Here is a 26,736-nt window from a genome sequence, read left to right on the forward strand (position 1 = left end):
CTCAGTTTTTCAAATGTAAACATCATCACCGCTAAAGAAGATGGCGCAGAAGGCTCCACAGCCGAAACGTGGTGCTTCTTTTCTTCTCTTTTCAGCATGGAGTAAACCTTTGCTTGATCCTTTGCAGCCTACGCATGCTGACGCAGCTACCTTTCTCTTAACGCGCCTCAATCATTATTCACCAAAACGATCAGCAGAATATGTCGCCTTTGTGGTGATGTCACTCCTCTGCTTCACAAATGTCCTAAGTGACGGGCCATTTCTTTCGGCCATTTTTCCGGAGCGGTTATTGATTGCTCCATCATTTCCCTCATGCTTTCCATCACTAGATTGAAAAAAAAACAGAAACAGGACGACAGGACGACAATCAAATTGCAAAAACTCATCAAAGCACTCGATAGAGTATTTGAATCCACAAGTAGCTACGAGCAACTTTGTCCTGGCTTGCATGAAAGTCGGAAAATGTCAAAAAGAAAAAGATGGTGGCTTTTTCATATTCGTTCTTTTATTTTTAGTTTGTTGGCTCTTCTGTCCATTGTCCTCCTGCCTGGCTCTTGACCTGTGACTGTCTGAACGCACACAGTAGACTTTCAGGCGGGGGATTTGTCCTGAGCCTCTGTGAAAGACCCACCCACCCCCATAAATAACTGCTCTAGAAACACATGAATGCAAAACTAAACCACAGCTTAAAGAGGAGCTCCAACTCAGTGCCATACTAATGTAAACGAAGTAATACTAAGACATGCTCTTATGGATTTGTCTTACCTTGAGATATGTAATTGGATTTCAGGATTAACTTCCACATTCAATGTACTGGTGATTGTTTGCCTGGTCAGTACCTGGGTGGGAGACCTCCAGCGAACAATTAAGCTTGCTGCTGGAAGTGGTGTTAAGAGACTCTTAGGATCTTCCAGAGGTGTCTGTCCAATAGCACTAGTTGCCTTAGAGCTGGCTCAAACATTGCTCAAGAGTATACCTTTCACAGATGCGCAAAGATGAATGATGGGGGTGCACGCTTCAAGGAGCCTTCCAACTGTAGGGACTGATTAGAGACGATCCGTAGCGTGTGTTCGTTTCCATAAAGGCCCCGTGTCTCAACGGTAGGACGGAGTCAAATACTGCCTCGACACGTAACAGCATTATATTAAACCGCAGGACTTGAGGGCTGTTTTGTTTGAATGTTCAAGGCATTCGTAAGAGCGTAGGTCAAGGGCCATTCGTGCATCTCCTGTAACTCGAGTAAAAAGGTTTCTTAAACGGAGAGCGAACTTGAAAAAAGTTGCCGCCGCCGCCGCCGCCGCCGCCTCGCACTCCCTGTTCGATTGTAGCAAGAAGGCAGCGGGCGCACCGCTTGCTGTAGTCGTGGCCGAGTGGTTAAGGCGATGGACTTGACATCCGTTGGCATCTCCCCGCGCAGGTTCAAATCCTACCGACTACGGTGTTCTTTGCATTTGGTCGCGTGCGTGTGTGAAAAAGGACCAGTGCCGTTTTGTTTTCGCTGGGGCCTTTAACACCTTAAATCGCCTGGACCCGCTGCCTTGGAAATCGATTCTTCAGCACCCACGAGTGACGCTTTGCGGCTGGACGCAGATAATGATGCTTTTTCTGCAACCAGCTTTCCAGCAGCTCCGTACTGAACCCGTTCTCCATTGCAACATAGCGGAGGCTCGTCACGTCTATAGCAAGGCTGTGTAGGACCGCATACGCCACAGTGACTTTTACACAGACCACATGAAAGGCAAGCAAAATACAGTTTTAAAATTCCAAACACTCACAAGGTCAGAGGAACAGCGATGACCTGAACAGATCTGTTACAGAAGTCTAGGATGACCTTTTTAGAGCTGTAATTGTATTTTTGTTTAATAGAAGATCAAATCCACTCCCATGTACCAGCACCTTACAGTTTATTGATGTTAATTGTGTTTAAGTAATAAGATTGCTAACGCTGTTGGACTTCAGCTGGTGTTTTTTAGAACAAATTGCTTACTCTTCTGTAAGGAATATGCAGTATGCGCCTTTGTCAGTCATTGCTCACCATACCTGTAACTTTCTTATCTAACTCACTACCTCAAATGGTGAAGGTCCACAAACATAAATGAAAAAAAAACCCTTGTTGTAGATGAGGTGCACAAAAAAGCAGCCCCTGATAGTGTATAACACATTTATACTATTGCAGAGACACATGTAACACATATATATATACTGTATATATATGAAACAGAAACAGGAATCGCTTACTCACCTGAAGAATCTCTGTAGGAATATCTAGCATTTATCAATGGAAATAAAAGCTGCTTTAATACAGTGCATGTTCAAACTCAAACCCTCAGCTGCTGTTCTTGTTTGTTTTGTGACAAATTGCAACTGAGCATCGCATGAGCAGTTACGTACCCTTATCTGTTAGGGAATTTCAAGGGATGAGTAAGGTCAGAATGGGTAGGCTGCAAAACAACAAGTAAAGAGTTATTCCAAGATGAAACGTTGTGGCGGTTTTCTTATCTTTTCAGCATGGACTAAACTTTTACGCGTTCCTTATATGCTATATATGTATATACAGATGCAGCCATTCAAAATGCGCGGTAAAAACCCGCGGTACAGTAACCTACCCACAAGCCACCGCAGGGCACCGCGGTAAGTGATTGGCTGGCCAAAATGACCGACAGGGGCACTCGTGGTGCATTGGTTGGTAGTGCAAAGATTTAATCATTTAATGTCTTTACTGTGCACATTTTAATCCGCTTAGTTTTGAATATTTATATGGATTTTACCACTAAAGGGAAATTTTAGTAGCTGAGCATAAAAAGAAGAGGAGCATAACGCATCTGAAGGTCATAAACGATATTAATTTAGGAACATAAACATTACTGTATGTATGTAAACTGTACTGTGTATGGCTGGTCTTGGTAGTTTAAAAAAAAAATACACACCAGTCTTCCATTTCTCCCTAAACATTTTAAGCATGAAAGTTTTATGAAACGGTACCCAAATATGCGATTGCTGTATAGAATGAATTTTAATTTAAAAAAATTATTTAACACGAACATTAAGCTGTTTACATCTTCCGCCTGAGAACAGTCACCCGTTGCTACCCAATGCAGAAACACAGCCACTAACTAGCAAAGAGAGGACATTAGCTACCCAATATGATAAAGAAATAAATGATTATTTTGTTTATTTCTTTTGCACATTTATTTGAACATTTCCATCGATTGTACAAGCACTTGGAAACTGTCCAATCCCTAGTTCATCAGGCATTTTACCGGTCTGGCGCCGGTCTGTTTTTTCCAGGATATAATGCCAGCGAACTCTTGTTTTTATGTCCACTATAACAGACAATCTCCTTTGCTTTTAACCGAGCGTTTAATAATTTCCTAAAATGAAAATGATTTACTTTATTTCCCTCACGGGATCAATAAAAGTATCTATCATCTGTCTAAACTATGGGACAGAATTCTGGGGTCTCCCCATACCAGAGATTATGGTAGAGCTTCAGAATGGTGATTGGTTGACACCATCTGACACCCCTCTGATTGGAGAAAAAAGACGTGCTGGTTTGCTGTACATACTGTACCAGGAAGAGGATTTCTTTCTATTCAAAACGTGTATTTTAAAAGTTTAAGAAGTAAAAACCTTACAGCGTACACAGATTTCTAAACTGATCAGGATCGTTATCTTTGTCTTATGCATAATAATGTTCACCGCTCTGTCCAGCAAATTAATAATAAACTTTATTTTATATAGCGTTTTAAACGAATAAGTAATTAGATTGCTCATAAACCTAATCACTTGCTTTTTCTTTTTATTTAGGCTCAGTTTTCAACTATAGATCGTATTATTAATAACCATAATAACAACCAACCAACAAAAAAAACCATATAAACATAATACCAACCAAAAACATAGATAACAACCACAATACAAAATCAAATATATCAAAACATTTTACTCTCGCAAAGTCCTCCAATTATAATAATCCCGCCCCTTATGCAAAACCAAACCTTCCTCCCATCCCAGTTTATCCTGTTTATCATAAACAAAATCCACCTCAATTTTCAACATAAAGCATTACACAAAATCAATACCTCAACACTCCATACTCAACAACGATAATTCACAAACAGCCAGAACATGTAACTACACATTCCCAAACAGACCTAATTTCCATAGCCCCGCCCCTTATGCAAAACCAACATCCCTTCCCTGTTCTCTCTCTCCCCTGGCGGTTGTAATTGTTTTTATTTTCAAATAAATTTTAGCAAAGTCATGTATTTTAAAAATCTTAAGATTTTTATATTTATGTCTTTATTTAGTGGTTTCATTAGTGACAAAGGCTAAACTTTATTGGAAAAATGTCTTTTATGTAAACCATGTTTGCTATTAATTCATTCAGGGCTAAAATATGTTCATTGTCTTCTAATGAAAGAAGGGTTCCTTTCGCCGTAGTCGGGTTGAAATTAGAAGCTTGCCTCGCCCGGACTGTTACACCAACGCATTAGCATGTTAAAGCGATTTTATTGAGGAGCCTAGCCTTTAACTAGTAAGTACTGTACTTACTGGGTTTTTGAGGGGGGGGAGGTGTCTTTCGCTGGAAATCTCGCCTCCTACTTTGAAAATACCCGTGAAACCGGTTCAATTCGTCACAGCCAGCACTCCTGCAGAGAGGGGGGTTGTACTTGCAGTGTATACAGTACACGCGTTATGCTCTTCGTTAATGTCTAAGCCGGAACATATCATTATATCTCATTTTGTATTTCTTAAAAAAAAATCGTTTTCCCAGCCTAACAGTATTGTTTTTAACCTGTAAAGCGCTTTGAGGAGCCACCTTTAAAGGCGCCATATACAATAAAGTTCATTATTATTACTATTGTAAATTTGCTGGACAGAGAGGTGAACATTATTACACAGAAGACAAAGATAGCGATTTATGTTGCATTGTGTATCGTGCTGCTTTAATACAGTTTTTAATAATTAAAAGTCTAAACAGTATCAGCTTTATTTATGGGTTTTAAATAAAGGTGATTTAAACGCGATTTAAATCAATATAAATGTTTATATTGTAACGCATAGGTGACTATTCATTGTTATTAAAATGACTTAAATTCGATCATGTTGTGATATTTAGAAATATACATTTGTTTGGTGCGAGTGAAGTTTTATTTAATCTCTGAGCCATACTGATTCTTCTGGAAGCCAGTTTCCGCCAGTATTAAAATTCGCACTGATTCCCTTGCGAAGATACGGACATAGGAATATTCGTGCGTGGTCAAAAAATGGCATAAAAACGACAAAGTGAAGGCTGTGAAAACATTCACAATGTACTTTATACACAAAGCAAATATACCCCCCCCCCCCTCTCAATTCAATTCAAGCTGCTTTATTAGCATGACAGATGGGTACAATCAGTGTTGGGTATTTACTTTGCTTTGAGATGCCACTTTTAAAGGTGATATATAAAATCAAGGCTTTAACTTGCTTTAACTCCGCAAGTCTGAGTTCTTGTGTCTGTCCTATCCGAACCCGAAAGTATTACAATATGTATCTTTATAGCAGGTGGTGTACAGCTTTTTAGTATAGATTACACTTTTCTAAAATGTATTTAAAAAATAAAAACGATTACAATCTAATCTTTCCACGTTTGGTCCCAAAATAAATCTAAACGTGGAGAAAGCTATGCTGAAAGTTTATTAAGATACTTAGAAGACAAAGATATCAATTTATGTTGCATTTGTCTGATTGTGAATCAAAAAACACATATATTTAAACCCGCATTTGCGATTTAAATCAAAATGTTATTTAAATCAATATAAATGTTTATATTGTAACGCCTTGGTGACTATTCATTGTTATTAAAATGACTTAAATTCGATCATGTTGTGATATTTAGAAATATAAATTTGTTTGGTGCGAGTGAGGTTTTATTTAATCTCTGACTCAGTGATGGCCTGGCATGGTGAGGTGCGCTGGCAGCTATGTGGTGTTACGCAGTGGTGGCCTGACATGGTGAGGTGCCCTGGCAGCTGTATGATGCAGTGGTGGCCTGGCATGGTGAGGTGCGCTGGCAGCTGTGTGATGCAGTGGTGGTCGGGTATGTAGAGGTGCACTGGCAGCTGTGTGTTGTGACGCAGTGGTGGCCTGGCACGGTGAGGTGCGCTGGCAGCTGTGTGATGCAGTGGTGGCCGGGCACGGTGAGGTGCGCTGGCAGGTGGGTGATGCAGTGGTGGCCTGGCACCGTGAGGTGCGCTGGCAGCTGTGTGGTGTGACGCAGTGGTGGCCTGGCACGGTGAAGTGCGCTGGCAGCTGTGTGGTGTGACGCAGTGGTGGCCTGGCACGGTGAAGTGCGCTGGCAGCTGTGTGGTGTGATGCAGTGGTGGCCTGGTACGGTGAGGTGCGCTGGCAGCTGTGTGGTGTGACGCTGTGGTGGCCTGGCACGGTTACATGCGCTGGCAGCTGTGTGGTGTGACGCAGTGATGGCCTGGCATGGTGAGGTGCGCTGGCAGCTATGTGGTGTTACGCAGTGGTGGCCTGACACGGTGAGGTGCCCTGGCAGCTGTATGATGCAGTGGTGGCCTGGCACGGTGAGGTGCGCTTGCAGCTATGTGACGCAGTGGTGGCCTGGCACGGTGAGGTGCGCTGGCAGCTGTGTGATGCAGTGGTGGTCGGGTATGTAGAGGTGCACTGGCAGCTGTGTGTTGTGACGCAGTGGTGGCCTGGCACGGTGAGGTGCGCTGGCAGCTGTGTGATGCAGTGGTGGCCGGGCACGGTGAGGTGCGCTGGCAGGTGGGTGATGCAGTGGTGGCCTGGCACCGTGAGGTGCGCTGGCAGCTGTGTGGTGTGACGCAGTGGTGGCCTGGTACGGTGAAGTGCACTGGCAGCTGTGTGGTGTGACGCAGTGGTGGCCTGGCACGGTGAAGTGCGCTGGCAGCTGTGTGGTGTGATGCAGTGGTGGCCTGGTACGGTGAGGTGCGCTGGCAGCTGTGTGGTGTGACGCTGTGGTGGCCTGGCACGGTTACATGCGCTGGCAGCTGTGTGGTGTGACGCAGTGATGGCCTGGCATGGTGAGGTGCGCTGGCAGCTATGTGGTGTTACGCAGTGGTGGCCTGACACGGTGAGGTGCCCTGGCAGCTGTATGATGCAGTGGTGGCCTGGCACGGTGAGGTGCGCTTGCAGCTATGTGACGCAGTGGTGGCCTGGCACGGTGAGGTGCGCTGGCAGCTGTGTGATGCAGTGGTGGTCGGGTATGTAGAGGTGCACTGGCAGCTGTGTGTTGTGACGCAGTGGTGGCCTGGCACGGTGAGGTGCGCTGGCATATAATTAATATATTCATGTGCATCCAACACACAGTTCAACACTAGCAACTACACAAAATCTAAAATATGAGCTCTACTTGCCACTTACAATACCAACAGTACCAGCTAACTTTAGTAGTGACATTTTCATGGAGCTTTTTAACAATAAAATTTACAACATCAGACTTCAGACACAATTAAACAGGCCTCAAAAAAGTCTGGTACAAACATTTTCAGCATGGTGAAACATGGTGAACATTTCCACCACTGCGTCACACCACACAGCTGCCAGCGCACCTCACCGTGCCAGGCCACCACTGCGTCACACCACACAGCTGCCAGCACACTTCACCGTGCCAGGCCACCACTGCGTCACACCACACAGCTGCCAGCGCACTTCACCATGCCAGGCCACCACTGCGTCACACCACACAGCTGCCAGCGCACCTCACGGTGCCAGGCCACCACTGCATCACCCACCTGCCAGCGCACCTCACCGTGCCCGGCCACCACTGCATCACACAGCTGCCAGCGCACTTCACCGTGCCAGGCCACAACTGCGCCACACCACACAGCTGTCAGCGCACCTCACCGTGCCAGGCCACCTCTGCATCACACAGCTGCCAGTGCACCTCACCGTGCCAGGCCACCACTGCGTCACAACACACAGCTGCCAGTGCACCTCTACAGTGCCTTGCGAAAGTATTCGGCCCCCTTGAACTTTTCAACCTTTTGCCACATTTCAGGCTTCAAACATAAAGATATAAATTTTTTATTTTATGTGAAGAATCACCAACAAGTGGGACACAATTGTGAAGTGGAACGAAATCTATTGGATTTTTGAAACTTTTTTAACTAATAAAAAAATGAAAAGTGGGGCGTGCAAAATTATTCTGCCCCCTTGCGTTAATACTTTGTAGAGCCACCTTTTGCTGCGATTACAGCTGCAAGTCGCTTGGGGTATGTCTCTATCAGTTTTGCACATCGAGAGACTGAAATTCTTGCCCATTCTTCCTTGCAAAACAGCTCGAGCTCAGTGAGGTTGGATGGAGAGCGTTTGTGAACAGCAGTTTTCAGCTCTTTCCACAGATTCTCGATTGGATTCAGGTCTGGACTTTGACTTGGCCATTCAAACACCTGGATACGTTTATTTGTGAACCATTCCTTTGTAGATTTTGCTGTATGTTTGGGATCATTGTCTTGTTGGAAGATAAATCTCCGTCCCAGTTTCAGGTCTTTTGCAGACTCCAACAGGTTTTCATCCAGAATGGTCCTGTATTTGGCTGCATCCATCTTCCCCTCAATTTTAACCATCTTCCCTGTCCCTGCTGAAGAAAAGCATGCCCAAACCATGATGCTGCCACCACCATGTTTGACAGTGGGGATGGTGTGTTGAGGGTGATGAGCTGTGTTGCTTTTACGCCAAACATATCGTTTTGCATTGTGGCCAAAAAGTTCGATTTTGGTTTCATCTGACCAGAGCACCTTCTTCCACATGTTTGGGGTGTCTCCCAGGTGGCTTGTGGCAAACTTTAGACGAGACTTTTTATGGATATCTTTGAGAAATGGCTTTCTTCTTGCCACTCTTCCATAAAGGCCAGATTTGTGCAGTGTAAGACTGATTGTTGTCCTATGGACAGACTCTCCCACCTCAGCTGTAGTTCTCTGCAGTTCATCCAGAGTGATCATGGGCCTCTTGGCTGCATCTCTGATCAGTCTTCTCCTTGTCTGAGCTGAAAGTTTAGAGGGACGGCCAGGTCTTGGTAGATTTGCAGTGGTCTGATACTCCTTCCATTTCAAGATGATCGCTTGCACAGTGCTCCTTGGGATGTTTGAAGCTTGGGAAATCTTTTTGTATCCAAATCCGGCTTTAAACTTCTCCACAACAGTATTACGGACCTGCCTGGTGTGTTCCTTGGTCTTCATGATGCTCTCTGCGCTTTCAACAGAACCTTGAGACTATCACAGAGCAGGTGCATTTATACAGAGACTTGATTACACACAGGTGGATTCTATTTATCACCATCAGTCATTTAGGACAACATTGGATCATTCAGAGATCCTCGCTGAACTTCTGGAGTGAGTTTGCTGCACTGAAAGTAAAGGGGCCGAATAATTTTGCACGCCCCACTTTTCATTTTTTTATTAGTTAAAAAAGTTTCAAAAATCCAATAGATTTCGTTCCACTTCACAATTGTGTCCCACTTGTTGGTGATTCTTCACATAAAATAAAAAATTTATATCTTTATGTTTGAAGCCTGAAATGTGGCAAAAGGTTGAAAAGTTCAAGGGGGCCAAATACTTTCGCAAGGCACTGTACATACCCGACCACCACTGCATCACACAGCTGCCAGCGCACCTCACCGTGCCAGGCCACCACTGCGTCACATAGCTGCAAGTGCACCTCACCGTGCCAGGCCACAACTGCATCATACATCTGCCAGGGCACCTCACCGTGTCAGGCCGCCACTGCGTCACACATATTTCAGTGCCATATATTTCATGGATATTATGGAATATAATGGATGGATATCTTAGTTATCTTTCTAGTTCACAGGTTTGCATGCATAATTTAATTTTGAAAGCCACTGAGACATCAGGTACTACTGTTGTATTTATGAAAAAGAAACAAAACAAAAAACATACTAACAACTGTGCCATCCTACTCCTTAGTTAATACATTTTATTATTCATAAACAGTTAACATTGTTAGCAAAATATTTTGAATTATATTTAACCCTATTTTTTCTTTAGTTTTGTATTTAACTTATTATATGATAGTCAGACTTAATGTATATTTGAACAATGAAAATATATTTTTACAAGATTTTACATTAAGCACTTAAAATTAATATGGTTAATAATAGTAAACTGTAACATGCTGTAACAAGATCAGTTAAACTGCGAAGAAAATGCTTTCAGAGAAAATGTTTCAGGTGTGAAGAACATAGATCTCCAATGCAATTTCAACCAAACCTGTTCCCACACACCCTGCCCTCACTACCATTAGAATATACACAAAGCACTCAAATCTTTCGAGCTAATGGTCAGGTGTCCCGAGAGAGAGCGAGAGAAACACTAAGGGGTGCGGAACCAAGGAACTATTTACATGGAAAACGGGCGATCTCCCCAGACTGTCCGCCCGTTTCACTGTTACCTGGATACAGTACCTCTTTATTTAGAACTCACTAACACTGATTTTTAGTTTAGAAGGATTCAAGTAGGGTTTTAGATGAAAGGCAGCGACCTTAATCAAGCCCAAATCATAATTGAACCCATTCAGAGCCTAAATTACATTTTAGCGTTTCATTCTGAGCAGAAGACCCTCACACCTGAAGAAGGGGGAGGTGTTTTTCGCTGGAAATCTCGCCTGCTTCTACTTTACAACCGGAGTGCTGGCTGTGACGAATTAAACCGGTTTTACAAGTTTCAATCACAGACCATGTGACATGGGAGTCAGGAAACTAACACACAGCGCCACCAGATTTGATAATGCTATAAAAACGCTATAAAATAATGTGACTTGGCACAGAACAAGTTTACAGCACAGTACAATAATAAATGCTGACCATGACTTTAGAAGCATAAATTGCCTTACACTCAATTTAAACACAAGCTGTCTTTAGCCCTCTAAGCTGGTTCATACAGAAATGTAGAGATCCAGGCTCAGAACACACAGCTTCATTAGCGAATACATATGCAGGACAACTAGAGAAGACGTTTTACAGAGGATGGATTTTTAGAAACATCCCATCAGTGACATCACTGAAGTCAACTCCTAGGTACTGTAACTGTCGTGTGGATAGTTTCACAAGAATCAGACAAAGGTTTAAGTATCGCTTGTTCTAGATAAAACTGCAAAAAAAAAAACAACAACCCATAATGTACTTCTTTGCGGCTCTGTTTGCCCAAATCATATATTCACAACGTGAAATCTAGAAAATAATATTACGTAACCAAAATCCGCAATATGGAAACAGAACCTGTGTAATTGTTGATAGATGATGTACTCGTAACATTTTTTCAAGACGAACTACAACATTTAAAAAATGACTTGTATGTACTTGATATCTCTAATCAATCCATGGGTCCCAGCACGAAACGAAACTAAAACGCATACCGTTTCGCGCTTCTTATTAGTTGCTCAAAAGTAATTTGACCGTATGAAATGCATAATATAAACCTAGAAACATATACGTGAGCAGTACTTAAGCACTGTAGTATCGGTGTTAAGACATACCTCTCAAATACTATAAATCAAGTTAAAAATATCTCAAGACCGATTCTGGTCATAATGAAACCATGTTTCGTGTATGTTTTCTTTAAAGTACCGAGACCAGCCATATACTGTATGTTTATGTTCCAAAATTAATATCGTTTATGGCCTTCACACGCGTTGCAGTATGCCCCTATTCTTTTTATGCTCAGCTACTAAGATTTCCCTTCAGTGGTAAAATTAGATATGAATATTCAATACTTAAACGGGCACAGTTAAGACATTAAATATACATATACATACTGTATACAGTACAGTTTGCATACGGTAATATGTTTATGTTCCTAAATCAATCTCTTTTATGAGCATGTGAAAGGCATGGTGAATCACTGTACTTTGCATGATTGGAAACAAATGCGTGATTGCGAAATGCTGTGGTGTTACTTTTACAAAGATGGTCAATGAAAAAAAGAATGTTGACCAGGGCAATACTTTGAGTTTACACTTACAGCTTGTCCAAGGTCATTCATAATTAATATTATTAGTTATATCTTCGTTAAAGACTTTGATGGCCACAGCTCAAACATGAGAGGTTGAGCTTTATTAGCTCCACCTTGCGGAAATTCCGGATACTATTATTTTGCTTGTCGTATTATAGGAGAATTTACGGTAACTCGCGGTATTTACCGGTAGGTTGCGGTAGACTGCGTACAGCGTACCGCAAAATAATGCGGTATCGCCCGCGCATTTTGAATGGCTGCATCTGTATTAGCACCAATGTCGTTCTTAAAAACTAACATGAAATTGTCAGGGACATTCAGCTATATACAAAGAAGAGACAGACAAAGTAATAATTCTATATTAACGTGGCCTACATATTGACGCAATGATCAAACTAACTGACATGTTCTGATTCAGATCCCCTGCAGTTCATGCTAATTAGAACAATAGCAATGCTGAGTCCTCCCCACCCTACTGAGCACAAACTCCGCTGCTCTCCAGTTCTGTTCTGCATGTTTTTTCATTGCAATTGAGCTCGGAGCTGGAGATGATCTCCATACAGTACTGTGTTAACTAGCCCGCACTTGCGTGCTAATTTACTGGTTGTGGCAAATGTTTTTCTCTAGTTCATTTACATGAAGGCAACCTGTTATCGAGGAACCTGAGAGGTTTAAACGCCTCACGAGCCAGGCAGAACTCGAACCTACAAGCTCCTGATCCGAAGTCAGACGCGTTATCCATTACGCCACTGGCCCACGTGACATGCACTTGCACTCCACCACAGAGAGCTCTACACTGCTACTAGTAGTACACTTCCCCATCTAAATTTTCAAAGCAAGAAACTTGTGTTTCCTACTATTTTTATCAGGTTTAAAATATCATCTCCTTAAAACAGAAAAAGTGTTGATGTGTCGTGCTGAAATTCAGATTGATTTTGAATTCAAAGAAAAAACGTTTACTTCCAAAACACCGTGAAATTGTCACATCTTGCAGACAATAGGTGTATTCCATGTTGAAAAGAGAAGAAAGAAAACCATGGAGCCTTTTACAGGTGTGAGGCTTCTTCAGGTGTGAGAAGACCTCACGGCCGAAACGTGTTTCCTTTCTTCTCTTTTCAGCATGCAATAAACCTATTACTTGTTCCTTTGCAGCCGAGGCATGTTAACGTAGCTACCCAGCTGAACATCTTGCAGACTCTACTTCTCTCCTGTAGAAGTAAAGCAGGGCTTGCTGGGTGAGCTTTTGCTCCGGTAAATTAGGTCACGTGTCATCTTCAATCACTTCTAAACACAACATTTGCTGGTGCTAGCTTTCCCCATGAAAAGAGACATTTCCCTTACAGTACATGACATATCGTTTTTTTTCTATCAATAAGTATAGAAATAAAACAAAAGAAAAAACGGTGTCGCCAAAGAATGCCCAGCTCTGTCGCCTTGGGGAGGTGTCAAGGGCATTGAGCTCCTTGGACATGAAAAGTGCCAGATAAATGCCATTTCTTATCATTTCTCTTGGCGTCAGTTCTGCTATTAAATGGGACGGCGGCAAGGGGCTCAGAGAGCAGGTTAAGTGCACACCGAACGCAGATGTGTCCAAGTGTCTGTAAAAGCGCGGTGCTCCGCTGGCGCTGTTTCCTAGTGGCTTAAAGTGCCTGCCTGGAAAGCAGGCGATCCTGGGTCTGGATACCAGCGGTGCCTCTCTCTGTGTCTTGTTGTGCCGAATGTATCATTTCAGACAAACATGCACAGCTTGGTTCAGTTTAATGCAAGAATTAATTTCCTTTCTGGAAGAACTTGTTTTTGAAGAAATCCATACAGCTTGTGAAAGATGAAATCCATTTCTTGGTTGTCAGTGGAAAAATATCGCCGGCTGCAAGAAGCGCAAGTGATTGTTTTCCTTGACCATAAACCTGCAAATGTAGAGAGCACCAAAGGCCATCAGTGTCTGTGGCGCAATCGGTTAGCGCGTTAGGGTGTTAACCGAAAGGTTGGTGGTTCAAGCCCACCCGGTTACGCATGTCTCAGTTTTTCCAATGTGAACATCATCACCGCTAAAGAAGATGGCGCAGAAGGCTCCACAGCCGAAACGTGGTGCTTCTTTTCTTCTCTTTTCAGCATGGAGTAAACCTTTGCTTGATCCTTTGCAGCCTACGCATGCTGACGCAGCTACCTTTCTCTTAACGCGCCTCAATCATTATTCACCAAAACGATCAGCAGAATATGTCGCCTTTGTGGTGATGTCACTCCTCTGCTTCACAAATGTCCTTAGTGACGGGCCATTTCTTTCGGCCATTTTTCCGGAGCGGTTATTGATTGCTCCATCATTTCCCTCATGCTTTCCATCACTAGATTGAAAAAAAAAACAGAAACAGGCTGACAGGACGACAATCAAATTGCAAAAACTCATCAAAGCACTCGATAGAGTATTTGAATCCACAAGTAGCTACGAGCAACTTTGTCCTGGCTTGCATGAAAGTCGGAAAATGTCAAAAAGAAAAAGATGGTGGCTTTTTCATATTCGTTCTTTTATTTTTAGTTCGTTGGCTCTTCTGTCCATTGTCCTCCTGCCTGGCTCTTGACCTGTGACTGTCTGAACGCACACAGTAGACTTTCAGGCGGGGGATTTGTCCTGAGCCTCTGTGAAAGACCCACCCACCCCCATAAATAACTGCTCTAGAAACACATGAATGCAAAACTAAACCACAGCTTAAAGAGGAGCTCCAACTCAGTGCCATACTAATGTAAACGAAGTAATACTAAGACATGTTCTTATGGATTTGTCTTACCTTGAGATATGTAATTGGATTTCAGGATTAACTTCCACATTCAATGTACTGGTGATTGTTTGCCTGGTCAGTACCTGGGTGGGAGACCTCCAGCGAACAATTAAGCTTGCTGCTGGAAGTGGTGTTAAGAGACTCTTAGGATCTTCCAGAGGTGTCTGTCCAATAGCACTAGTTGCCTTAGAGCTGGCTCAAACATTGCTCAAGAGTATACCTTTCACAGATGCGCAAAGATGAATGATGGGGGTGCACGCTTCAAGGAGCCTTCCAACTGTAGGGACTGATTAGAGACGATCCATAGCGTGTGTTCGTTTCCATAAAGGCCCCGTGTCTCAACGGTAGGACGGAGTCAAATACTGCCTCGACACGTAACAGCATTATATTAAACCGCAGGACTTGAGGGCTGTTTTGTTTGAATGTTCAAGGCATTCGTAAGAGCGTAGGTCAAGGGCCATTCGTGCATCTCCTGTAACTCGAGTAAAAATGCTATTCAAAGTGCAGTGACTGAAATCGTCGTCCACATTTCTCCGTTGTTGATTTCTTTCTGTCTAAGAAAGTTCTATTTTCATGTCCGAACGGGGAGACTTTATCATTCCAACTTGAAGCCACCCTTAAGTACTCTGAGGTGTGTGTGTCTGCTTGCACTTTTGGCGTAAAAGGTTTCTTAAACGGAGAGCGAACTTGAAAAAAGTTGCCGCCGCCGCCTCGCACTCCCTGTTCGACTGTAGCAAGAAGGCAGCGGGGGCAGCACTTGCTGTAGTCGTGGCCGAGTGGTTAAGGCGACGGACTTGAAATCTGTTGGGGTCTCCCCGCGCAGGTTCAAATCCTGCCGACTACGGTGTTCTTTGCATTTGGTCGCGTGCGTGTGTGAAAAAGGACCAGTGCCGTTTTGTTTTCGCTGGGGCCTTTAACACTCTAAATCGCCTGGACCCGCTGCCTTGGAAATCGATTCTTCAGCACCCACGAGTGACGCTTTGCGGCTGGACGCAGATAATGATGCTTTTTCTGCAACCAGCTTTCCAGCAGCTCCGTACTGAACCCGTTCTCCATTGCAACATAGTGGAGGCTCGTCACGTCTATAGCAAGGCTGTGTAGGACCGCATACGCCACAGTGACTTTTACACAGACCACATGAAAGGCAAGCAAAATACAGTTTTAAAATTCCAAACACTCACAAGGTCAGAGGAACAGCGATGACCTGAACAGATCTGTTACAGAAGTCTAGGTTGACCTTTTTAGAGCTGTAATTGTATTTTTGTTTAATAGAAGATCAAATCCACTCCCATGTACCAGCACCTTACAGTTTATTGATGTTAATTGTGTTTAAGTAATAAGATTGCTAACGCTGTTGGACTTTAGCTGGTGTTTTTTAGAACAAATTGCTTACTCTTCTGTAAGGAATATGCAGTACGCGCCTTTGTCAGTCATTGCTCACCATACCTGTAACTTTCTTATCTAACTCACTACCTCAAATGGTGAAGGTCCACAAACATAAATGAAAAAAAAAACCCTTGTTGTAGATGAGGTGCACAAAAAAGCAGCCCCTGATAGTGTATAACACATTTATACTATTGCAGAGACACATGTAACACATATATATATACTGTATATATATGAAACAGAAACAGGAATCACTTACTCACCTGAAGAATCTCTGTAGGAATATCTAGCATTTATCAATGGAAATAAAAGCTGCTTTAATACAGTGCATGTTCAAACTCAAACCCTCAGCTGCTGTTCTTGTTTGTTTTGTGACAAATTGCAACTGAGCATCGCATGAGCAGTTACGTACCCTTATCTGTTAGGGAATTTCAAGGGATGAGTTAGGTCAGAATGGGTAGGCTGCAAAACAACAAGTAAAGAGTTATTCCAAGATGAAACGTTGTGGCGGTTTTCTTATCTTTTCAGCATGGACTAAACTTTTACGCGTTCCTTATATGCTATATATGTATATATTAGCACCAATGTCGTTCTTAAAAACTAACATGAAATTGTCAGGGACATTCAGCTATATACAAAGAAGAGACAGACAAAGTAATAATTCTATATTAACGTGGCCTACATATTGACGCAATGATCAAACTAACTGACATGTTCTGATTCAGATCCCCTGCAGTTCATGCTAATTAGAACAATAGCAATGCTGAGTCCTCCCCACCCTACTGAGCACAAACTCAGCTGCTCTCCAGTTCTGTTCTGCATGTTTTTTCATTGCAATTGAGCTCGGAGCTGGAGATGATCTCCATACAGTACTGTGTTAACTAGCCCGCACTTGCGTGCTAATTTACTGGTTGTGGCAAATGTTTTTCTCTAGTTCATTTACATGAAGGCAACCTGTTATCGAGGAACCTGAGAGGTTTAAAAGCCTCACGAGCCAGGCAGGACTCGAACCTACAATCTTCTGATCCGAAGTCAGACGCGTTATCCATTACACCACTGGCCCACGTGACACGCACTTGCACTCCACCACAGAGAGCTCTACACTGCTACTAGTAGTACACTTCCCCATCTAAATTTTCAAAGCAAGAAACTTGTGTTTCCTACTATTTTTATCAGGTTTAAAATATCATCTCCTTAAAACAGAAAAAGTGTTGATGTGTCGTGCTGAAATTCAGATTGATTTTGAATTCAAAGAAAAAACGTTTACTTCCAAAACACCGTGAAATTGTCACATCTTGCAGACAATAGGTGTATTCCATGTTGAAAAGAGAAGAAAGAAAACCATGGAGCCTTTTACAGGTGTGAGGCTTCTTCAGGTGTGAGAAGACCTCACGGCCGAAACGTTGTGTTTCCTTTCTTCTCTTTTCAGCATGTAATAAACCTATTACTTGTTCCTTTGCAGCCGAGGCATGTTAACGTAACTACCCAGCTGAACATCTTGCAGACTCTACTTCTCTCCTGTAGAAGTAAAGCAGGGCTTGCTGGGTGAGCTTTTGCTGCGGTAAATTAGGTCACGTGTCATCTTCAATCACTTCTAAACACAACATTTGCTGGTGCTAGCTTTCCCCATGAAAAGAGACATTTCCCTTACAGTACATGACATATCGTTTTTTTTCTATCAATAAGTATAGAAATAAAACAAAAGAAAAAACGGTGTCGCCAAAGAATGCCCAGCTCTGTCGCCTTGGGGAGGTGTCAAGGGCATTGAGCTCCTTGGACATGAAAAGTGCCAGATAAATGCCATTTCTTATCATTTCTCTTGGCGTCAGTTCTGCTATTAAATGGGACGGCGGCAAGGGGCTCAGAGAGCAGGTTAAGTGCACACCGAACGCAGATGTGTCCAAGTGTCTGTAAAAGCGCGGTGCTCCGCTGGCGCTGTTTCCTAGTGGCTTAAAGTGCCTGCCTGGAAAGCAGGCGATCCTGGGTCTGGATACCAGCGGTGCCTCTCTCTGTGTCTTGTTGTGCCGAATGTATCATTTCAGACAAACATGCACAGCTTGGTTCAGTTTAATGCAAGAATTAATTTCCTTTCTGGAAGAACTTGTTTTTGAAGAAATCCATACAGCTTGTGAAAGATGAAATCCATTTCTTGGTTGTCAGTGGAAAAATATCGCCGGCTGCAAGAAGCGCAAGTGATTGTTTTCCTTGACCATAAACCTGCAAATGTAGAGAGCACCAAAGGCCATCAGTGTCTGTGGCGCAATCGGTTAGCGCGTTAGGGTGTTAACCGAAAGGTTGGTGGTTCAAGCCCACCCGGTTACGCATGTCTCAGTTTTTCCAATGTGAACATCATCACCGCTAAAGAAGATGGCGCAGAAGGCTCCACAGCCGAAACGTGGTGCTTCTTTTCTTCTCTTTTCAGCATGGAGTAAACCTTTGCTTGATCCTTTGCAGCCTACGCATGCTGACGCAGCTACCTTTCTCTTAACGCGCCTCAATCATTATTCACCAAAACGATCAGCAGAATATGTCGCCTTTGTGGTGATGTCACTCCTCTGCTTCACAAATGTCCTTAGTGACGGGCCATTTCTTTCGGCCATTTTTCCGGAGCGGTTATTGATTGCTCCATCATTTCCCTCATGCTTTCCATCACTAGATTGAAAAAAAAAACAGAAACAGGCTGACAGGACGACAATCAAATTGCAAAAACTCATCAAAGCACTCGATAGAGTATTTGAATCCACAAGTAGCTACGAGCAACTTTGTCCTGGCTTGCATGAAAGTCGGAAAATGTCAAAAAGAAAAAGATGGTGGCTTTTTCATATTCGTTCTTTTATTTTTAGTTCGTTGGCTCTTCTGTCCATTGTCCTCCTGCCTGGCTCTTGACCTGTGACTGTCTGAACGCACACAGTAGACTTTCAGGCGGGGGATTTGTCCTGAGCCTCTGTGAAAGACCCACCCACCCCCATAAATAACTGCTCTAGAAACACATGAATGCAAAACTAAACCACAGCTTAAAGAGGAGCTCCAACTCAGTGCCATACTAATGTAAACGAAGTAATACTAAGACATGTTCTTATGGATTTGTCTTACCTTGAGATATGTAATTGGATTTCAGGATTAACTTCCACATTCAATGTACTGGTGATTGTTTGCCTGGTCAGTACCTGGGTGGGAGACCTCCAGCGAACAATTAAGCTTGCTGCTGGAAGTGGTGTTAAGAGACTCTTAGGATCTTCCAGAGGTGTCTGTCCAATAGCACTAGTTGCCTTAGAGCTGGCTCAAACATTGCTCAAGAGTATACCTTTCACAGATGCGCAAAGATGAATGATGGGGGTGCACGCTTCAAGGAGCCTTCCAACTGTAGGGACTGATTAGAGACGATCCATAGCGTGTGTTCGTTTCCATAAAGGCCCCGTGTCTCAACGGTAGGACGGAGTCAAATACTGCCTCGACACGTAACAGCATTATATTAAACCGCAGGACTTGAGGGCTGTTTTGTTTGAATGTTCAAGGCATTCGTAAGAGCGTAGGTCAAGGGCCATTCGTGCATCTCCTGTAACTCGAGTAAAAATGCTATTCAAAGTGCAGTGACTGAAATCGTCGTCCACATTTCTCCGTTGTTGATTTCTTTCTGTCTAAGAAAGTTCTATTTTCATGTCCGAACGGGGAGACTTTATCATTCCAACTTGAAGCCACCCTTAAGTACTCTGAGGTGTGTGTGTCTGCTTGCACTTTTGGCGTAAAAGGTTTCTTAAACGGAGAGCGAACTTGAAAAAAGTTGCCGCCGCCGCCTCGCACTCCCTGTTCGACTGTAGCAAGAAGGCAGCGGGCGCAGCGCTTGCTGTAGTCGTGGCCGAGTGGTTAAGGCGATGGACTTGAAATCCGTTGGGGTCTCCCCGCGCAGGTTCAAATCCTGCCGACTACGGCGTTCTTTGCATTTGGTCGCGTGCGTGTGTGAAAAAGGACCAGCGCCGTTTTGCTTTCGCTGGGGCTTTTAACACTCTAAATCGCCTGGACCCGCTGCCTTGGAAATCGATTCTTCAGCACCCACGAGTGACGCTTTGCGGCTGGACGCAGATAATGATGCTTTTTCTGCAACCAGCTTTCCAGCAGCTCCGTACTGAACCCGTTCTCCATTGCAACATAGTGGAGGCTCGTCACGTCTATAGCAAGGCTGTGTAGGACCGCATACGCCACAGTGACTTTTACACAGACCACATGAAAGGCAAGCAAAATACAGTTTTAAAATTCCAAACACTCACAAGGTCAGAGGAACAGCGATGACCTGAACAGATCTGTTACAGAAGTCTAGGTTGACCTTTTTAGAGCTGTAATTGTATTTTTGTTTAATAGAAGATCAAATCCACTCCCATGTACCAGCACCTTACAGTTTATTGATGTTAATTGTGTTTAAGTAATAAGATTGCTAACGCTGTTGGACTTCAGCTGGTGTTTTTTAGAACAAATTGCTTACTCTTCTGTAAGGAATATGCAGTACGCGCCTTTGTCAGTCATTGCTCACCATACCTGTAACTTTCTTATCTAACTCACTACCTCAAATGGTGAAGGTCCACAAACATAAATTAAAAAAAAAAACCCTTGTTGTAGATGAGGTGCACAAAAAAGCAGCCCCTGATAGTGTATAACACATTTATACTATTGCAGAGACACATGTAACACATATATATATACTGTATATATATGAAACAGAAACAGGAATCACTTACTCACCTGAAGAATCTCTGTAGGAATATCTAGCATTTATCAATGGAAATAAAAGCTGCTTTAATACAGTGCATGTTCAAACTCAAACCCTCAGCTGCTGTTCTTGTTTGTTTTGTGACAAATTGCAACTGAGCATCGCATGAGCAGTTACGTACCCTTATCTGTTAGGGAATTTCAAGGGATGAGTTAGGTCAGAATGGGTAGGCTGCAAAACAACAAGTAAAGAGTTATTCCAAGATGAAACGTTGTGGCGGTTTTCTTATCTTTTCAGCATGGACTAAACTTTTACGCGTTCCTTATATGCTATTGTAGTGTTTCATAGCCGTTCAGGGAAGCCAAATATGTAACCATAGTGGCTCTCTGAAGGCACCAGTTCTGTAGGGTTTGGGCATTTACTGAGACAATTATTAATTGTAGCAGTAAATCACAAAATTGATTCTTTTGATGGCTTTAGAATCCAACCATGCGACATAACTCAAACAACGCACACACACAGGTACTAATACACGAGGATACATTTATTAATACATAGAATATGCATGTAAACCTAACAGATCTTATCGAGAGGGTTATCAGAATACAAAAGGTATATATTCAATCAGTTACGAAGTGTTACACATCAAGAGGACATACGTTCAGTATATCATTCATTAAGACCGTTTCGTAAAGTGAACTTGGTTACAACTTCTACATTAGATACTCAAAACAAGTACATAACTCTTAGGAATTAAATTGATATCAACTGGTTGGGATAACAATTGAATTCTCGAGCTGTAATGCATTGAAGTTGAATACTCATCCAATTTCTGGGGATTCAGATCTCCTGCAGGCACAAACAATCAGCTGCAGGCTTGTTGCTGTCCAATCCGCGCTCTCTGGCTCCGTGCCAGGCTGTGCTGTGCGGCTTGCGACGGTGCGCTGCAGATGCTCACTGACCGGCTAGTTAGTGTTGGCTTTAACTAGCAAAGTTTGTGCACAGGAGAAAAGATGACTGTGGGTCCCAGCAAGTCAGGAAGAGGACCGGTTCGTTCCTGATGAAGAGCTAGTTCTGAATAGTGATTCAGCTGTCCACAGTTCTGACCTGTCCACGAGGCCTGCTGCTGGTTACTCTCTGGCAACCTCCACTCTAGACTCTTAGAACAAAGGAAAGTTCTGGCACTCGGACACACTGGCCGTTCCGTGGTTGTCCGGGCTGAGTCTCGGGATGGTCAGGAGGCGCGCTGCGAGAATGTCCTGCCCTTGGGAGCCTTCTGCTCCTGGGCCGTCCTGCCCTGGAATTCTCCTTTGAACTCCCTTTAGAACAGTCCACAGAATCCTCTCCAGAATCTTACTGAATCTCCCGAATCTGAATCTTGTTGAATCTGAATCTTGTTGAATCTCTCAGGCTCTCTGTGTTGCCTGTTTTTACCTGGAGGAACTTCAGCTCGTTGATTGGCTGAAAGTTCCATGGGCATCAGAGTCCCACGTGGGTTACTCAGCCCTACCAGTCCCTGATTGGTTGATCAAGGTGAGATATGAGTCACTTAGTCCTGACACTTAGTAATGCAGTCCAGATGTCCATCCGGCACTCCCTAGACTGATAGGCGCCAGTGGATGACCATTGATCATGATAGCCAGACTTAGCTAAGTGCATCCCCCTTTGGGAGCTGTCCTAGGAAACCTTAAATCATCTTGCATGAATAGTTTCTCTGTGGCTGCACCACAGAGATGAACAGAGAAATGGGGCCTCATTTGGGAAGCTCAGAAACACTTAATTCTGCCTTATTAATAAGCCTCGCCGCTACACTATATATGTATATATTAGCACCAATGTCGTTCTTAAAAACTAACATGAAATTGTCAGGGACATTCAGCTATATACAAAGAAGAGACAGACAAAGTAATAATTCTATATTAACGTGGCCTACATATTGACGCAATGATCAAACTAACTGACATGTTCTGATTCAGATCCCCTGCAGTTCATGCTAATTAGAACAATAGCAATGCTGAGTCCTCCCCACCCTACTGAGCACAAACTCAGCTGCTCTCCAGTTCTGTTCTGCATGTTTTTTCATTGCAATTGAGCTCGGAGCTGGAGATGATCTCCATACAGTACTGTGTTAACTAGCCCGCACTTGCGTGCTAATTTACTGGTTGTGGCAAATGTTTTTCTCTAGTTCATTTACATGAAGGCAACCTGTTATCGAGGAACCTGAGAGGTTTAAAAGCCTCACGAGCCAGGCAGGACTCGAACCTACAATCTCCTGATCCGAAGTCAGACGCGTTATCCATTACGCCACTGGCCCACGTGAGATGCACTTGCACTCCACCACAGAGAGCTCTACACTGCTACTAGTAGTACACTTCCCCATCTAAATTTTCAAAGCAAGAAACTTGTGTTTCCTACTATTTTTAACAGGTTTAAAATATCATCTCCTTAAAACAGAAAAAGTGTTGATGTGTCGTGCTGAAATTCAGATTGATTTTGAATTCAAAGAAAAAACGTTTACTTCCAAAACACCGTGAAATTGTCACATCTTGCAGACAATAGGTGTATTCCATGTTGAAAAGAGAAGAAAGAAAACCATGGAGCCTTTTACAGGTGTGAGGCTTCTTCAGGTGTGAGAAGACCTCACGGCCGAAACGTTGTGTTTCCTTTCTTCTCTTTTCAGCATGCAATAAACCTATAACTTGTTCCTTTGCAGCCGAGGCATGTTAACGTAGCTCCCCAGCTGAACATCTTGCAGACTCTACTTCTCTCCTGTAGAAGTAAAGCAGGGCTTGCTGGGTGAGCTTTTGCTCCGGTAAATTAGGTCACGTGTCATGTTCAATCACTTCTAAACACAACATTTGCTGGTGCTAGCTTTCCCCATGAAAAGAGACATTTCCCTTACAGTACATGACATATCGTTTTTTTTCTATCAATAAGTATAGAAATAAAACAAAAGAAAAAACGGTGTCGCCAAAGAATGCCCAGCTCTGTCGCCTTGGGGAGGTGTCAAGGGCATTGAGCTCCTTGGACATGAAAAGTGCCAGATAAATGCCATTTCTCATCATTTCTCTTGGCGTCAGTTCTGCTATTAAATGGGACGGAGGCAAGGGGCTCAGAGAGCAGGTTAAGTGCACACCGAACGCAGATGTGTCCAAGTGTCTGTAAAAGCGCGGTGCTCCGCTGGCGCTGTTTCCTAGTGGCTTAAAGTGCCTGCCTGGAAAGCAGGCGATCCTGGGTCTGGATACCAGCGGTGCCTCTCTCTGTGTCTTGTTGTGCCGAATGTATCATTTCAGACAAACATGCACAGCTTGGTTCAGTTTAATACAAGAATTAATTTCCTTTCTGGAAGAACTTGTTTTTGAAGAAATCCATACAGCTTGTGAAAGATGAAATCCATTTCTTGGTTGTCAGTGGAAAAATATCGCCGGCTGCAAGAAGCGCAAGTGATTGTTTTCCTTGACCATAAACCTGCAAATGTAGGGAGCACAAAAGGCCATCAGTCTCTGTGGCGCAATTGGTTAGCGCGTTCGGCTGTTAACCGAAAGGTTGGTGGTTCAAGCCCACCCAGGGACGCATGTCTCAGTTTTTCCAATGTAAACATCATCACCGCTAAAGAAGATGGCGCAGAAGGCTCCACAGCCGAAACGTGGTGCTTCTTTTCTTCTCTTTTCAGCATGGAGTAAACCTTTGCTTGATCCTTTGCAGCCTACGCATGCTGACGCAGCTACCTTTCTCTTAACGCGCCTCAATCATTATTCACCAAAACGATCAGCAGAATATGTCGCCTTTGTGGTGATGTCACTCCTCTGCTTCACAAATGTCCTTAGTGACGGGCCATTTCTTTCGGCCATTTTTCCGGAGCGGTTATTGATTGCTCCATCATTTCCCTCATGCTTTCCATCACTAGATTGAAAAAAAAAAACAGAAACAGGACGACAGGACGACAATCAAATTGCAAAAACTCATCAAAGCACTCGATAGAGTATTTGAATCCACAAGTAGCTACGAGCAACTTTGTCCTGGCTTGCATGAAAGTCGGAAAATGTCAAAAAGAAAAAGATGGTGGCTTTTTCATATTCGTTCTTTTATTTTTAGTTCGTTGGCTCTTCTGTCCATTGTCCTCCTGCCTGGCTCTTGACCTGTGACTGTCTGAACGCACACAGTAGACTTTCAGGCGGGGGATTTGTCCTGAGCCTCTGTGAAAGACCCACCCACCCCCATAAATAACTGCTCTAGAAACACATGAATGCAAAACTAAACCACAGCTTAAAGAGGAGCTCCAACTCAGTGCCATACTAATGTAAACGAAGTAATACTAAGACATGCTCTTATGGATTTGTCTTACCTTGAGATATGTAATTGGATTTCAGGATTAACTTCCACATTCAATGTACTGGTGATTGTTTGCCTGGTCAGTACCTGGGTGGGAGACCTCCAGCGAACAATTAAGCTTGCTGCTGGAAGTGGTGTTAAGAGACTCTTAGGATCTTCCAGAGGTGTCTGTCCAATAGCACTAGTTGCCTTAGAGCTGGCTCAAACATTGCTCAAGAGTATACCTTTCACAGATGCGCAAAGATGAATGATGGGGGTGCACGCTTCAAGGAGCCTTCCAACTGTAGGGACTGATTAGAGACGATCCGTAGCGTGTGTTCGTTTCCATAAAGGCCCCATGTCTCAATGGTAGGACGGAGTCAAATACTGCCTCGACACGTAACAGCATTATATTAAACCTCAGGACTTGAGGGCTGTTTTGTTTGAATGTTCAAGGCATTCGTAAGAGCGCAGGTCAAGGGCCATTCGTGCATCTCCTGTAACTCGAGTAAAAATGCTATTCAAAGTGCAGTGACTGAAATCGTCGTCCACATTTCTCCGTTGTTGATTTCTTTCTGTCTAAGAAAGTTCTATTTTCATGTCCGAACGGGGAGACTTTATCATTCCAACTTGAAGCCACCCTTAAGTACTCTGAGGTGTGTGTGTCTGCTTGCACTTTTGGCGTAAAAGGTTTCTTAAACGGAGAGCGAACTTGAAAAAAGTTGCCGCCGCCGCCTCGCACTCCCTGTTCGACTGTAGCAAGAAGGCAGCGGGTGCAGCGCTTGCTGTAGTCGTGGCCGAGTGGTTAAGGCGACGGATTTGAAATCCGTTGGGGTCTCCCCGCGCAGGTTCAAATCCTGCCGACTACGGCGTTCTTTGCATTTGGTCGCGTGCGTGTGTGAAAAAGGACCAGCGCCGTTTTGTTTTCGCTGGGGCCTTTAACACTCTAAATCGCCTGGACCCGCTGCCTTGGAAATCGATTCTTCAGCACCCACGAGTGACGCTTTGCGGCTGGACGCAGATGATGCTTTTTCTGCAACCAGCTTTCCAGCAGCTCCGTACTGAACCCGTTCTCCATTGCAACATAGCGGAGGCTCGTCACGTCTATAGCAAGGCTGTGTAGGACCGCATACGCCACAGTGACTTTTACACAGACCACATGAAAGGCAAGCAAAATACAGTTTTAAAATTCCAAACACTCACAAGGTCAGAGGAACAGCGATGACCTGAACAGATCTGTTACAGAAGTCTAGGTTGACCTTTTTAGAGCTGTAATTGTATTTTTGTTTAATAGAAGATCAAATCCACTCCCATGTACCAGCACCTTACAGTTTATTGATGTTAATTGTGTTTAAGTAATAAGATTGCTAACGCTGTTGGACTTTAGCTGGTGTTTTTTAGAACAAATTGCTTACTCTTCTGTAAGGAATATGCAGTACGCGCCTTTGTCAGTCATTGCTCACCATACCTGTAACTTTCTTATCTAACTCACTACCTCAAATGGTGAAGGTCCACAAACATAAATGAAAAAAAAAAACCCTTGTTGTAGATGAGGTGCACA

General features: G+C 43.5%; 7 non-coding genes across 7 annotated transcripts; 5 read left to right on the top strand and 2 right to left on the bottom strand.

Annotated features, from left to right (window-relative positions):
* The first annotated feature begins 1,356 nt into the window (after positions 1 to 1,356).
* Positions 1,357 to 1,438, top strand: trnas-uga (transfer RNA serine (anticodon UGA)). The gene has a single exon. It is a non-coding gene; the product is annotated as a tRNA-Ser (tRNA).
* Positions 1,439 to 15,538: 14,100 nt separating this feature from the next.
* Positions 15,539 to 15,620, top strand: trnas-uga (transfer RNA serine (anticodon UGA)). Its single transcript has one exon. It is a non-coding gene; the product is annotated as a tRNA-Ser (tRNA).
* Positions 15,621 to 17,152: 1,532 nt separating this feature from the next.
* trnar-ucg (transfer RNA arginine (anticodon UCG)) lies at positions 17,153 to 17,225 on the bottom strand. Its single transcript has one exon. It is a non-coding gene; the product is annotated as a tRNA-Arg (tRNA).
* Positions 17,226 to 20,008: 2,783 nt separating this feature from the next.
* On the top strand, positions 20,009 to 20,090 carry trnas-uga (transfer RNA serine (anticodon UGA)). The gene has a single exon. It is a non-coding gene; the product is annotated as a tRNA-Ser (tRNA).
* A 3,015-nt stretch (positions 20,091 to 23,105) lies between these two features.
* On the bottom strand, positions 23,106 to 23,178 carry trnar-ucg (transfer RNA arginine (anticodon UCG)). Its single transcript has one exon. It is a non-coding gene; the product is annotated as a tRNA-Arg (tRNA).
* Positions 23,179 to 24,363: 1,185 nt separating this feature from the next.
* trnan-guu (transfer RNA asparagine (anticodon GUU)) lies at positions 24,364 to 24,437 on the top strand. Its single transcript has one exon. It is a non-coding gene; the product is annotated as a tRNA-Asn (tRNA).
* Positions 24,438 to 25,962: 1,525 nt separating this feature from the next.
* trnas-uga (transfer RNA serine (anticodon UGA)) lies at positions 25,963 to 26,044 on the top strand. Its single transcript has one exon. It is a non-coding gene; the product is annotated as a tRNA-Ser (tRNA).
* The last annotated feature ends 692 nt before the right edge of the window (positions 26,045 to 26,736 follow it).

The sequence above is a fragment of the Atractosteus spatula genome, unplaced genomic scaffold (assembly GCF_055471065.1).
Source record: "Atractosteus spatula isolate fAtrSpa1 unplaced genomic scaffold, fAtrSpa1.hap1 Scaffold_44, whole genome shotgun sequence".
Taxonomy (NCBI): Eukaryota; Metazoa; Chordata; class Actinopteri; order Semionotiformes; family Lepisosteidae; genus Atractosteus; species Atractosteus spatula.